Source organism: Danio aesculapii, chromosome 7 (assembly GCF_903798145.1).
Source record: "Danio aesculapii chromosome 7, fDanAes4.1, whole genome shotgun sequence".
In the NCBI taxonomy this organism is placed as follows: domain Eukaryota; kingdom Metazoa; phylum Chordata; class Actinopteri; order Cypriniformes; family Danionidae; genus Danio; species Danio aesculapii.
In genome coordinates, this window is record NC_079441.1 from 15,397,794 (window position 1) to 15,410,957 (window position 13,164).

General features: G+C 33.9%; 1 long non-coding RNA gene across 1 annotated transcript; it reads right to left on the reverse strand.

Moving 5' to 3' along the window:
* Positions 1-10,425: 10,425 nt before the first annotated feature.
* LOC130232413 (uncharacterized) lies at positions 10,426-11,059 on the reverse strand. Its single transcript, XR_008838111.1, has 3 exons — positions 10,968-11,059; positions 10,663-10,724; positions 10,426-10,584 (listed from the first exon to the last, which is right to left on the reverse strand). It is a non-coding gene; the product is annotated as an uncharacterized LOC130232413 (long non-coding RNA).
* Positions 11,060-13,164: the final 2,105 nt, after the last annotated feature.

A 13,164-nucleotide genomic window follows, 5' to 3' on the forward strand; every position in this document is an offset into this window, starting at 1 on the left:
AATCAGAAATTGACAAATCATAAGTTATTTCTAACGAACGTGCACCTTAAAGATGACAGTAGACAACCCAATAATTCATGTAATTCGCCAGTTAGAAATTGTTATAGTTCTTTATTATACTATAGTTCCCATTGAAAAACTGTATTATATCTAGCACGTTTTCAGTTGTTAAGCAAGCAAAACTTGTCATAATGTGCAATATTTCATGCATGCAAGTACTGCTGTTATCACTCTCTCATGTGGTTTGTCCTAAAGCGACTATGCTTAGCCAGCCGGGTGCAGGAATTACACATTACTAAGCCATACTTACATACTTTTTCAGACTGAATATTCAAAGTAGCATGGTGCACAATATAGGGAGTGTGTCACAATCAATGTGATGTGAATATAAAACCAACTTCAGCTCAGTAAAGCAGGCTAGGCAATACAGCGCTATTTACTGATGTTTTGTTCTTAAACTAAATAAAAATAGACATTATCGATGCTGTAAAAGGACCTTATGAAAATGAAAATAGTCACATCAATCGTTCAGTGGCTGAACAACACTTCTGTGCATATAACCCATTCGTAAAACAACACAATCTACATCAGCTTTGTGTGACTAAAAGAGTTTTAAAACAGAACATTACCTATCTGACAGAAACACTTCAGCCATGGTGTCATCCTTCCTCCAGCATGCAAAAGTAACTCCAATTATAATTCAGGATTTTTAAAAGTTTTGATTCAGCATTTATTTTTACCGCTGACAGTCATTCAATTCAATTCACCTTTATTTGTATAGCGCTTTTACAATGTAGATCGTCAAAGCAGCTTCACATAAAAGATCATAGTAAATAGAAACAGTGTCAGTTCAATTTTCAGAGTTTAAGTTCAGTTCAGTTTAGCTCAGTTCAGTGTGGTTTAATAGTCACTACTGAGAGTCCAAACACTGAAGAGCAATCCATCAATGCGCAGCTCTACAGATCCCGAACCATGCAAGCCAGTGGCGACAGCGGCGAGAAAAAAAAAAAAAAACAATTGGTAAAAGTGAAGAAAATAAAAACCTCGAGAGAAACCAGACTCAGTTGGGCACGATCATTTCCATTTCTCCACTGGCCAAACTCTCTCTGCTGTGTGCACGTGAAAGCATGTACATGTGCAAACCGCGGATCTGCATGATCGGGGTGCATAGATGTACAAGTCTACATCTGTTACATCTGATCTAAATCTACATCTGGTCAGTATAAAACAATAAAAGTCCTCATAAAGATTGCACAAACAATTGTATGTGTGTGTGTGTGTGTGTGTGTGTTCCAATTGCTTTGTTTATTTCCAAAGGGCATCTATTTTACCCATTTTTCAAGATTTAATATGTCTTATGTGTCTCCAGAATGTGTCTAAAGTTCCAGCTCAAAACACCCATCAGATTATTTATTATACCTTTCAGAATATTGGAGTTTACTGTTCTGAACACATTGCAGCTGTTTTTGTTGCCTGTGCCTTTAATGCTAGTTCTCCTCGCCCACCATTCCCATGTTCCTGTCAGAGTGTGCCTCAGTCTTCGACTGTGTCAGATAAACATTACAGTGACAGACATGAAGAAAGCAGATCTTATGTAACGTTTGTGAGAAATACTACAGTAAGAACTTTCCCAATGACAATTTGATGTGGAGTTAATTCAAGCCTTTCAATGAGTCACACAATGTCTTTACAAAGTTCACGCACACACACAGCATGTGCATTTAATTTTGTGCGGTTTATGCACAGCAAATGTGACAGGAGACATGTTAATATCCACTGCTGTATAAACGTCTATTATGTTAAAGGGCACCTAGGTTACCCTTTTTTCAGATTTAATATAAGTCTTTTGTGTCCCCAGAATGTGTCTGTAAAGTTTCAGCTCAAAACAACCATCAGAGTATTTGTTGTAGCTGTCTGAAGTGTCTGTATTATAGCCAGTAAAACCTAGTTGCAGTAAAACCTGAACATGCCTCAGTCGCCACCCTCGGCTGCCACAGGAAGCAGATCTCACGTCGCGTTTGTGAGAAATACTACAGTAAGAACTTTACCAATGAGTATTGAGGCATTTTTTTGTGAGTTGCAACCATGAGTCACACACAATGTCGTTACAAAGTTCACGCGCACACACAGCGAGGACACACACACACGCGCACGCACGCACGCACGCACACACACTTTTTGCACTCATATGTGACAGGACACAGGTTAATTCTCACTGCTGTATGAATATCTGTTATATTAATGTTCAAAATAAACCTGATTTAATGCCCAAAAACTGGGATTGAAGCATCTTACTTTATAATTGTTCTGACACGCGGCTGTGCTGATGAAGTAAAGCTAAGCTAAATCGCTGTACACATGCACTGTTTTAAAAACATTTTAAACTTGTAAAACTCACTCTTGATCATATTTGATGATGATTGATGATCCTAGAGAACTGAACAGACCTTTTATTCCCGGTTGCTTTGCGCACGTCTGGTCTTGTTGACATGATTATACACGTGACTACCAGGACATGTTAATACGCGCAGCTATCAATCAATTCAGTGGGCGGGGGGACCGCACTTCTACGTCAAGTTGCGGTCGGTCTGAAAACTGCTCCAATTGGTCCACCGTTTTTATGTTGTTAAATTTGAAAAAAAGGACTGGGTGTGTTTATATCACCCCAATATGACTGTCTATACACTACATCTACACACGTCTGTCCAAACAGCTTGAAAAAGTAGATTTTTCACCATAGGTGCCCTTTAATATTCAAAATTAACCTGATTTAATGTCCACAAACCAGGATTAAAGTGTCTTTTATAATTGTACTGACATGCGGCTGTGGTGATAAAGACGGTAAAGTCGCTGTAATTCATTACAAACATGCACCGTTTTAAAAATCGATTTAAACTTGTAAAACTCATTCTTGATCACATTTGATGATGATTGATGATCAAAGCTAGCTGAACAGATCTTTTAATCCCAGTTGCTTTGCGCACATCCTGTCTTATTAATATGATTATACGCGTTACTACAGAGACATGTTAATACACGGCTGTCGATCAATTCGGTGGGCGGGGAAACTGCACTCCTATGCCACGTTGCGGTGGGCCTCAAAATAAGAAGGATTTATATTCTATTTTATGTCAGAAACACAAGAAGTCTCTTTAAAATTTCCTATCTCCCCAATATGACTGTGGACACAATACCTACACACAATCCAAACAGCTTACAAAAGATCATTTTAATGGTTCTTTAAGACTATTGGTTTTTGAGCATGTCTTTATCCATCAATTTGGACAAAACACCATGCAAAATCCTCTACATAAATTAACCATGATTTTACTGTATTAAAATTGCAGCAGTCATGTTTTTGTGCACTCGTTACTATTTGCATAACCACTGCTTTAACACAAATACGTTGGTTAAACTAGTGCAGCAAAATCATGATGTGCAATTAATTATTAGTTACAGTTTAACAACTACAACCATGTTTTGTTTTTTAAGGACAATCTATCTTGTTCTACAAGAAAACATACAGCACTACAGTTTTATTTAGAAACTAAAGACTTATCTATCTGCCCATTTTAATGAATGAAAAATATACTGTACTGTACACTGCGATCGGCTGTAATTCTGCATTCCCTAAATGCATTGGTATCCAATAATATCTGCTTCTGTATCTGCTGAACTCACTTAATGAAATGTTACTAAATATTTAGTAGAGTAGCATGAAGAGTTTGGGGCTGATTTTATAATCCTGCAATCATAAAAAAGTATTTTAAAGGATTTCCCTTAACAAATCCTTTTTTTATTTTATATTAAAACCAATCGTCTTGCAAAACAGCTGAGGACCATATCAATCATCAGCATGTTTGCAATCAATCATGATTTCTTTAAACATTTGTTACACAAATACTTGAAGAGTATACAGCAGTCTGATTGGCTAGTGCCTTTACTTTTTTATTGAGCTCTTATTTAAGAGACTAAAACATTCTAAAGGTATAAGAACACTCTCACTGAACACAATAAAGGGCATCACAGGAGATCATCGGTATAGAAATGAAGGCTACAATTGCTTTTTTTGTTGTTTTTAATCTCTTCAGACTCAACACCAGTTTCAGAAGACACTTTTTTGTGACTGAACAAATGACCTGGAATGATGCACAGACGTACTGCAGAAAACACCACAGTGACCTGTCCACCGTGACCAAAGAAGAAGCACAGCTGCTCTCCAGTAATACAGATGCTACATATTTATTTAGCTGGATTGGGCTTTATGAAGATCCAGACCATCCAGATGTATGGATATGGTCTGGAGGTCAGGTGGAAAAAGTGGACAACTGGGATACAGACCAACCAGACGATAGCGCTCAGCATTGTGTTTCATTAAAGCAATCCACCTCTAAGCTACACGATACTCTTTGCTCTGAAACGCTGTCTTTTTATTGTATGGATGTCGTTGAGGCAATATTGGTCAGTCAGAATAAGGCGTGGGATGAAGCCCTGGACTATTGCAGACAGAATTACACTGATCTGGTGAGTCTAAGTTCGGAGATGATTGAGGCAGAGGTTATAAATAACACCGTAAAATCCCAGACAGATTTTGTGTGGACTGGTTTGCGCTTCATGGCTGGTCATTGGTTCTGGGTCAGTGGTGAAGATCTTCAATATAAAGCCTGGTCTGTGGAGGGGGAACCCAAGTGTCCTGCTGGAAATCTGCGCTGTGGAGCTCTGGATAGAAATAAGAAGGTTTGGAAAGCCATAGACTGTGAAAAGAGACTTAATTTTGTCTGCATCAAGAAGCCTTAAAATCGATGTTATATATATAGTCAAGCTCAAAAATATTCGTAACTCTTGGGTATAAATCATTTCAGGCTTGACTGTATATACAAATCTAACATACTGTATAACTGATTTGAAAACAGACGCTCTAATCAATCTTTTGTGTTTTGCATTGAATATATTTGTGCATATAAATTACACATATTGTGTGAACTTTTTAAATATTTGCATGTTAGTCAATATATACTGCCATAGCTCACAAAATATTGGTTTTTTATAGAGTGTTGTGCTGTTGATGAAACAGAATGTTGTAACGTTATGCATTTATTGCAGGCGAATCTTCAAATAATTGCAAATCGGATTCTGTTGCATTTTCCAGCATATTTCTTTGAGCAAAAGTAATTTAAAATTTGGCAGAAATAAATAAATATTTACAAAATATTTATTTTTATTTGATATATTTTTGACACCATGATTAATAATATTAATAACTTTAAAAATAATCAAAACAGTGATACATTTTAATGAAAACTATTCTTAACAAGTGACAAATATTGTGTCCATTTCAGCTCAGACAAAAACAAAGAAAAATCCTATCAATGCATCTCAATTCTTCTTAGCTATGACCTTTCAGCATACAGTATGTACTGTTTGGGTGTGTGTATATAACATTTTTACATATTTTATACAGATTTGTATCTAAAACTTTTACAATAGTAAAAGTTTTTATTTGAGATGATCCTACAAACATATTCAGAAGAACTATTTGATAAGCTGTACTAGCACAAGATCGCTTTATATCCACCAAAACTTAAAGAAATTTGATCAAATAAACCTTAACATTGGGGGGTTTTATTATAAATAGCACACAAATACCAATTGTTTTCTTTTTTGTTTTTATGTCACAGACAACTTTTTAGTATCAAAGTCTCTGGTAAACAAACGTACAACATCTATACAGAGTGAATGAGATATCAGAATAAGTGCAATAATGCCTTGTATTATGCAACATAATGTAAAATTATTTACAAAAAAATATTTGACAGTCTAGCAGTAGCTAGCAAATGTCAGTACATTGTTATTACATTTATGTCTCATCTTATTAACTCCCCCTACTGTCATTGGAAAGGCATTTGATCATTTTTCTGTGGACCATAAAAAAACATAATTTGAAGAATGTTTAAACCTTTTTTTCACACATTAAAAATAACGGGTGAAAAAACAGCTTAAATGAATACAAATATTAAAGTCATAAACATATAATGGTGATAAAATTATATTTTGAGGCTGAACAATTATTTAACCAAAACACTGACTTTTATTCTGCAGTGCTTATATTATGGATTATATTTAATTTTCTAAAATTAAATGTAATTGTGTGCTTATATCATGGATTAAAAGTCATCCTATTAATGCTTACACTAACTCTATTGCTTTCCCACAGGCTCGAGATCTCCCAGTCATGCACAATTTGCAGTTTGTATTTCTGATTTTGCATAAATGAATAATCTGCTCTTTCAGTTTCAGCAGATTTGTTTTAGCTAAGCGTGTCATTTCTTTAAAAATTTGTTACACAAATATTTGTAGAGCATGACCTACTGACTGTCTGGCCAGTCTCGTTTTTATTATTATTTGAATGGATTATTTTTATCTACAAAAACACTTTAATAACTATCAATGAATTGACAAAGTTGATGAGGGTGAACAGAAATGAGGGTTAAAATAACTGGCCTTTTTTAAAAAATTGGAGCCAGTTGTTTATTTATTTGGACGATACATATAGATTCAGTTTGGATGAAGAGGAAACAATTAACTAGAGAAACAATCATGCACGATACTCTTAGATTACTGTATATCTTTTTACTGTATATGGATCTTGAAGCCCATTCAGGTGTATCAGAGCAAAACAAGGCACGAATACTGTTGACAACTGATGTGGTGAGTCTAACCTCCAAGATCACCTTCATCATAACTTCAGGACAGTGTATGTGTAGACTGGACCGTGATTTATAGATGTTAATCAGCTCTGGGTCAGTGATGGTGATCTTCAATATTTTTGTTGGAAATCTGCACCATGGAGTTCTGGAGAGAGAAGAGAAGTATTAGAAACAGAGAGACTGAAAGAAACTGCATTCATTTTTTTAAATAAATAGATATTATATTAAAGTTGGTGATTCATTCCGCTGTGGCGACTCTTAATTAATAATAGGACAAAGCCGAAAAGAAAATGAATGAATAAGATATTACATTATTAATATGCAACACTTTTTGACATTATGAAGTATTAGTCTCCTTTCCACTCTCTCCAGGTTTTCCCTTTCACTCCACATAAACAAAATACATGTTTTTATTTCTTCTTTTGACAGACTTTGACAAATATAATGCTCAACAAAATACACATTTTGACATGAAAGGCATATTATGTAAAGTTTTTCTATGCTGAAGTTTCTTTTTAATAGTGGTTAATTGAAATCTTGCTTTTTAAGACAGCAGCTTTTTCTTCAGTAACAACTTCCACAGGTCAATGATAGACATTGGAAGAAACTCAGTTAATTGTAACAAAACTTTTGTAATTGTTTTAAATCAGAAATAATTTGCATGTGTAATGCTGGTTTTGGGGTGAAGGGGTTGGTAGGTTACTCCATGCAGGTCAATTCATAATTATTTATTCAAAAAGTAAACTTGCCGCTTCAGCTTTGAGCTGCTGAACTGTCTTCAATAGTTATTAGCAAAACACAATCATAGTTAATATGGATATAAGAGTTTTATACTGAAGGTTGAGTGTCAAGTAGATACTAATACAACATTTAAAATTGGGTTTATATACATTATTCACCACAATGGCGACCTTTGAGAATTTAAAAATAAAATACAATGTTTTCTTGAAGTTTTTATCAAAACTCCTTGTACTAAATGCCGGTCATCAATAAAGTGATGCACGCAATGTCAACACTATCTCTTGCCAATTTGTAACTATTTGATATAGTGGCTTATTCGTATGCATTTGTACAGTCTCATTTATACATTTTAGTACAATTTGCTCATCTCCCAATGATGGTTGGGTTTAGGTGTGGGCTTTGGTGCCACACTTACTTTTAAAAATCATACCTTTTCATGCGGCTAAATTTAGCCCAAACTAACAAAACAAAAGTTACTATTCCTCACCACAACATTTCCATTTGCTCATGGTCTGCTTGTATCACATTGTGTTTGAGGTGTGTCCAGCCAAAAATGTACGAGAACCTTGTTTCAAATACAATAAGTCAATTTATATTTGTCAATAGCAATCAAAGTTACTAAAATTAAGTGTGGAAATCCTTAAAGTGGCATTTTCAGGGGGGAAACCAACACGAGACTTCTGCTGCCACGTGCTCACGAAAAAACCCTTTGTGTACTCAGGAAAGTTCACAGCGGGCTTGCGCATTGCTTTTGTAAATAATGTGCATACTTTTCGACTATGTTGTTGCACGTAGCCTACCACATATTTTCTTTTGTGAGACATACTTTTAGGTAACTGTTGTGGCATTTTGGCCAGTATCATCTCCCAGCCTGATCAGCTAAGACCAGGCAATGGCTGAAACCAGCCTGAAAATGGCCAAAACCTCTATCAAACCAGGCAGCTTGACCTGCTAAAAACCGGTTTAGGCTAGTTTCAGCTGGGGTTTTTCCAGCAGGGAAGAATTACAATGCAGTCCATTTTTAAACTTTTTACTTCATATTTTCAACAAGAAGTTGAAATCATTAAAACTATCACAAGATTTAGTGTTTACACATTAAATCACATTTGTACATTTGAAACGATGAATGGCATTTCATTTGTGACCATTGTACACCTGTGACCTGTATTTTTTCACATACACATTCATATATACAGTGCATCCGGAAAGTATTCGTATCGCTTCACTTTTTCCACATTGTTTTATGTTACAACCTTATTCCAAAATGGATTAAATTCATTTATTTCCTCACAATGACAATGAGAAAAAAGATTTTTTGAAATTGTTGCAAATTTAATAAAAATAAAAAACCTGTACAGAAGTATTCACAGCCTTTGCTCAATACTTTGTTGATGCACCTTTGGCAGCAATTACAGCCTCAAGTCTTTTTGAATATGATGCCACAAGCTTGGCACACCTGTCTTTGGGAATTTTTGCCCATTCCTCTTTGCAGTACCTCACAAGCTTTATCAGGTTTGATGGGAAGCGACGGTGTACAGCCATTTTAAGATCTCTCCAGAGATGTTCGAGAGGATTTATGTCTAGGCTCTGGCTGGGCCACTTAAGGACATTCAAAGACGTTTGGCCACTCTACCATACAGGTCTGATTGGTGGATCGCTGCACAGATGGTTGTCCTTCTGTCAGGTTCTCCTCTCACCACAGAAGAACGCTGGAGCTCAGACAGAGTGACCATCGGGTTATTGATCACCCGATCAGTTAGCTAAGGTGACCGGCCAGCTCTAGGAAGAGTCCTGGTGGTTCCAAACATCTTTCACTTACGGATTATGGAGGCCACTGTGCTCATTGGAACTTTCAGAGCATCAGAAATTTTTTCTGTAACCTTCTCCAGCCTTGTGTCTCGAGACAATCCTGTATCAGAGGTCTACAGACAATTCATTTGTCTTCATGCTTGGTTTGTGCTTTGATATGCACTGTCAACCCTGGGACCTTATATAAACAGGTGTATGCCTTTTCAAATCGTGCCCAATCAACTGAATTTACCACAGGTGAACTCCAATTAAGCTGCTGAAACATCTCAAGAATGATCAGTGGAAACAGAATGTACCTGAGCTCAATTTAGAGCTTCACGGCAAAGGCTGTGAATACTTATATACATGTGATTTATCAGGTTTTTTTTTTTTTTTTATGAATTTGCAACAATTAAAAAAAAAAAATCTTTTTTTTCACATTGTCATTATGTGGTATTGTGTGTAGAATGTTGAGCAAATAAACTAATTTAATCCATTTTGGAAAAAGGCTCTAACATTAAGAAAAAAAAATGAAGCGCTATAAATATTTTCCGGATGCACTGTATGTTGCATGTTCAGCCAGCAGATTTGGGTAGTTTGCTTTGGATCGTGTGATGCTATTTGAAAAAAAATAGGCTTACTTGAACACTACATGTGAATCATTGACAGCTGCTTAATTAAACGTTAAAGGTTATTAGGATGAAAATAATTTGTACTGTATACACTTAGAAATAAAGGTACAAACCTGTCACTGAGGTGGTACCTTTCCAAAAGGTACAGTCTTCAGGTGCATATTGGTGCCTTAAATGTACAATGATGTACACAATTGTACTTTTTGTTATTATTATACTTTTAGGGCACAAAAAGTGTACATTTTGAAAAGGTACCACCCCAGTTATAGCAGTTCTGTACACACCATTACACAGCTGTATTTGCATATTGCAATTTTTGTAGTGTAGATTTGCTGTACAGTGCATTTATATATTACTGAAGAAAAAAACATGATGTTCTTATCTATTTGAAGGTCTGCATTAAGAAATTATAGATTGTAGTATAATCTGACATGGATGAAGAAAAGAAATGGATTTGTAAAACACCTTAGATAATTCAAAATTTTGTCCAAATGCATTCATAAACCATGTAATGTATTTATTTACATCTAGAACATATATAGCCATCAGACCTTTCCTCAGTCTTCCTCAGTGATGTTGGAGATTTGACATTTTAGGCTGGAATAAATAGTTTTCTTCCCTCTTTCCTCTCTCTCCTCATTCTCTGAACTCTCTGGATTTGTGTTTTCTATAGGAAACTGCAGAACTGTGTAGTTCACATCTATACTCTCTTGATCCTAGGAAGAAAAATAATGTTAAAACTAGCAGAAGCAAAGTTAAATTAATTAGATCAAAAGATAAACCCAATTACTAACGTCTGATACAGATGCGCATGGTTGAGGAGGAGCAGACACAGCACAAAGATTTTTGTGATGTGCTGTGAAAATCAAGAAGATAAAAATTAAATTATGAAGTCATAAAAAGCTATAATAATAATAACAACAACAACAACAACATAAACAAAATAATAATAATAATTAAACCAAAGAAACATGAAACTTTTTAACACTGCTATTAAATGTCCATTAAGTATCTACATACAAAAACCTACAACATGGTTTTATTTAGCATTTCTGAAAATACAATTTAAAGCGAGTAAAATGATTAAAATGTGTTTTACCTGTACACAGTTTACATTTTGTTCTTCTCAGTCTTTCACTGAGAATTATGTTCACGACTCCACTGAAGAGCAAAATCAGGATATTACAGGCAAACACTGTCTGAAAGAGGGCTGTGCATTCTACATTAACCAAAACAACAAGTCAGAATAAAATAACATAAAATATAAATGTTATTTCTTGAACAGGTGACAACGCAACGAATACACAGATAGAGGAAAAAAAGTTGTCTGTCTTTCAAATTTCTCAGGGTTCCACACAATCATTTCATGTTGTCCCAAAACAGATAATGATAAAGTTGACTTAATTTTTTATTATTATTATATTAAATTTTACATAAACATAAAACCATCAAGTTGTTAAAAAAACTCAAGAATTGTGTTGATTTTGCTCCTTTTACATAAGTAGTTTAAACAAGCAGCAAAAATTATTTTGAGTGTGGGTTTACAATTTATAGTTATGTGTTTAGCAAAATGTATTTTGTTTAATTCTGTAAACAACTGATGATATTTCTTCCAAAAAACAGTAATTTTTATATATATATATATATATATATATATATATATATATATATATATATATATATATATATATATATATATATATAATTTATTTTTATATATTTTTTGCATTTAATAACAAAGTGTCATTTTTTTAAAGACATGTTTATATTATTATTATTATTATTTTTTTTTTTTTTAGAAAACATATTACAATTTAGTCACTTCAGAAGGTTTTAAAAATAATCCTGATTTTTCCATCAAAACATAAAAATGTTGATTACTCTGAGCAATGTTATTACCTGGGGAATTTTATTATTATTATTATTTTGAAAGTTGGAAGAAATGTTATAACCCTTAATAATAATACAAATATTAACATTTTACTCAAATCCATAAATGCAGAGAAATGGATTATTTTCAAGTATTCTATTATTTGTTTCCATTATACACAAATCAATCTTGGAATAGATCTATAAATGTTTGCTTGGTGCAAAATAAGTTATCAGTCAAATATTTATCAAATAATACCATTCATTTAAAAAACTTAATAGAATTATCTATTGTGTTTCATTAAAATGTACAGTTGAAGTCAGAATTATTAGCCCCCTGTTTATTTTTTCCCCAATTTCTGTTTAATATTATTTGACTAGATATATTTCATGACACTTCTATACAGCTTAAAGTGACATTTGAAGGCTTAACTAGGTTAATTAGGTTAACTAGGCAGGTTAGGATAATTAGGCAAGTTATTGTATAACAATGGTTTGTTCTATCGAAAAAATATAGCTTAAAGGGACTAATAATTTTGACCTTAAAATGGTTTTTAAAAAATTTAAAACTGCTTTTATTCTAGCTGAAATAAAACAAATAAGACTTTCTCCAGAAGAAAAAATATTATCAGACATACTGTGAAAATTTCCTTGCTCTGTTAAACATCATTTTGGAAAATATTTTAAAAAGAAAAAAAATTAAACGGGGGGCTAATAATTCTGACTTTACTGCAAGTTGTTTTTCTATTACATTTAAACTTTATTCAACCAAGAAATTTCTTCAAATTAAGTTATCATTTGCATTCAAAAAGCTGTGCAGTTGATAGAAATAAGTTGCAACATTAATATTAAAGTCTTTATGTGTTTGCATCCTGCAGAACTTTTGACCGTTTGCAAGTTCAGATATTTAAAAGATGTTACTGTACCTGTCATTTTTTCAGCTAGAAAAGATAAACATAAAATGAAGTTAACATTTTAATAAACACATTTTTAACATGTACAACAATCTTGGAGAAATGGTTAGTTTGGAAAATGAACTTACGTATTTCCTGTCTGCTGTGAGAACTCATCACGTTCAGTGTTTAGAATTGAACGAGGCTTCAAGCAGAGCTTTATATAGGCCGACATTCACAGTGCAGAGCCTCAACCAGAGCAAAGTGCACAAGAGTGGGTTTGCTCTGAAAACAAGCTGAGAAACATTTAAAAAGAGCATTTAAACACAATCACGATTTCAATAAATGTCAGCTGTTAAACCATTCAGCTCTGATAACTGATGCAGACTTTCACTTTAATACTATTGCATTAGGCTACTAATGTAATAAATGATTTATGGATCTATATTTTGAGGGAATTACATGTTGTTTTCTGCATTTAGGGAAAATATGCTTTAAAGCATGCTAAACATTATTAATTTCAGTCAAGGTTTA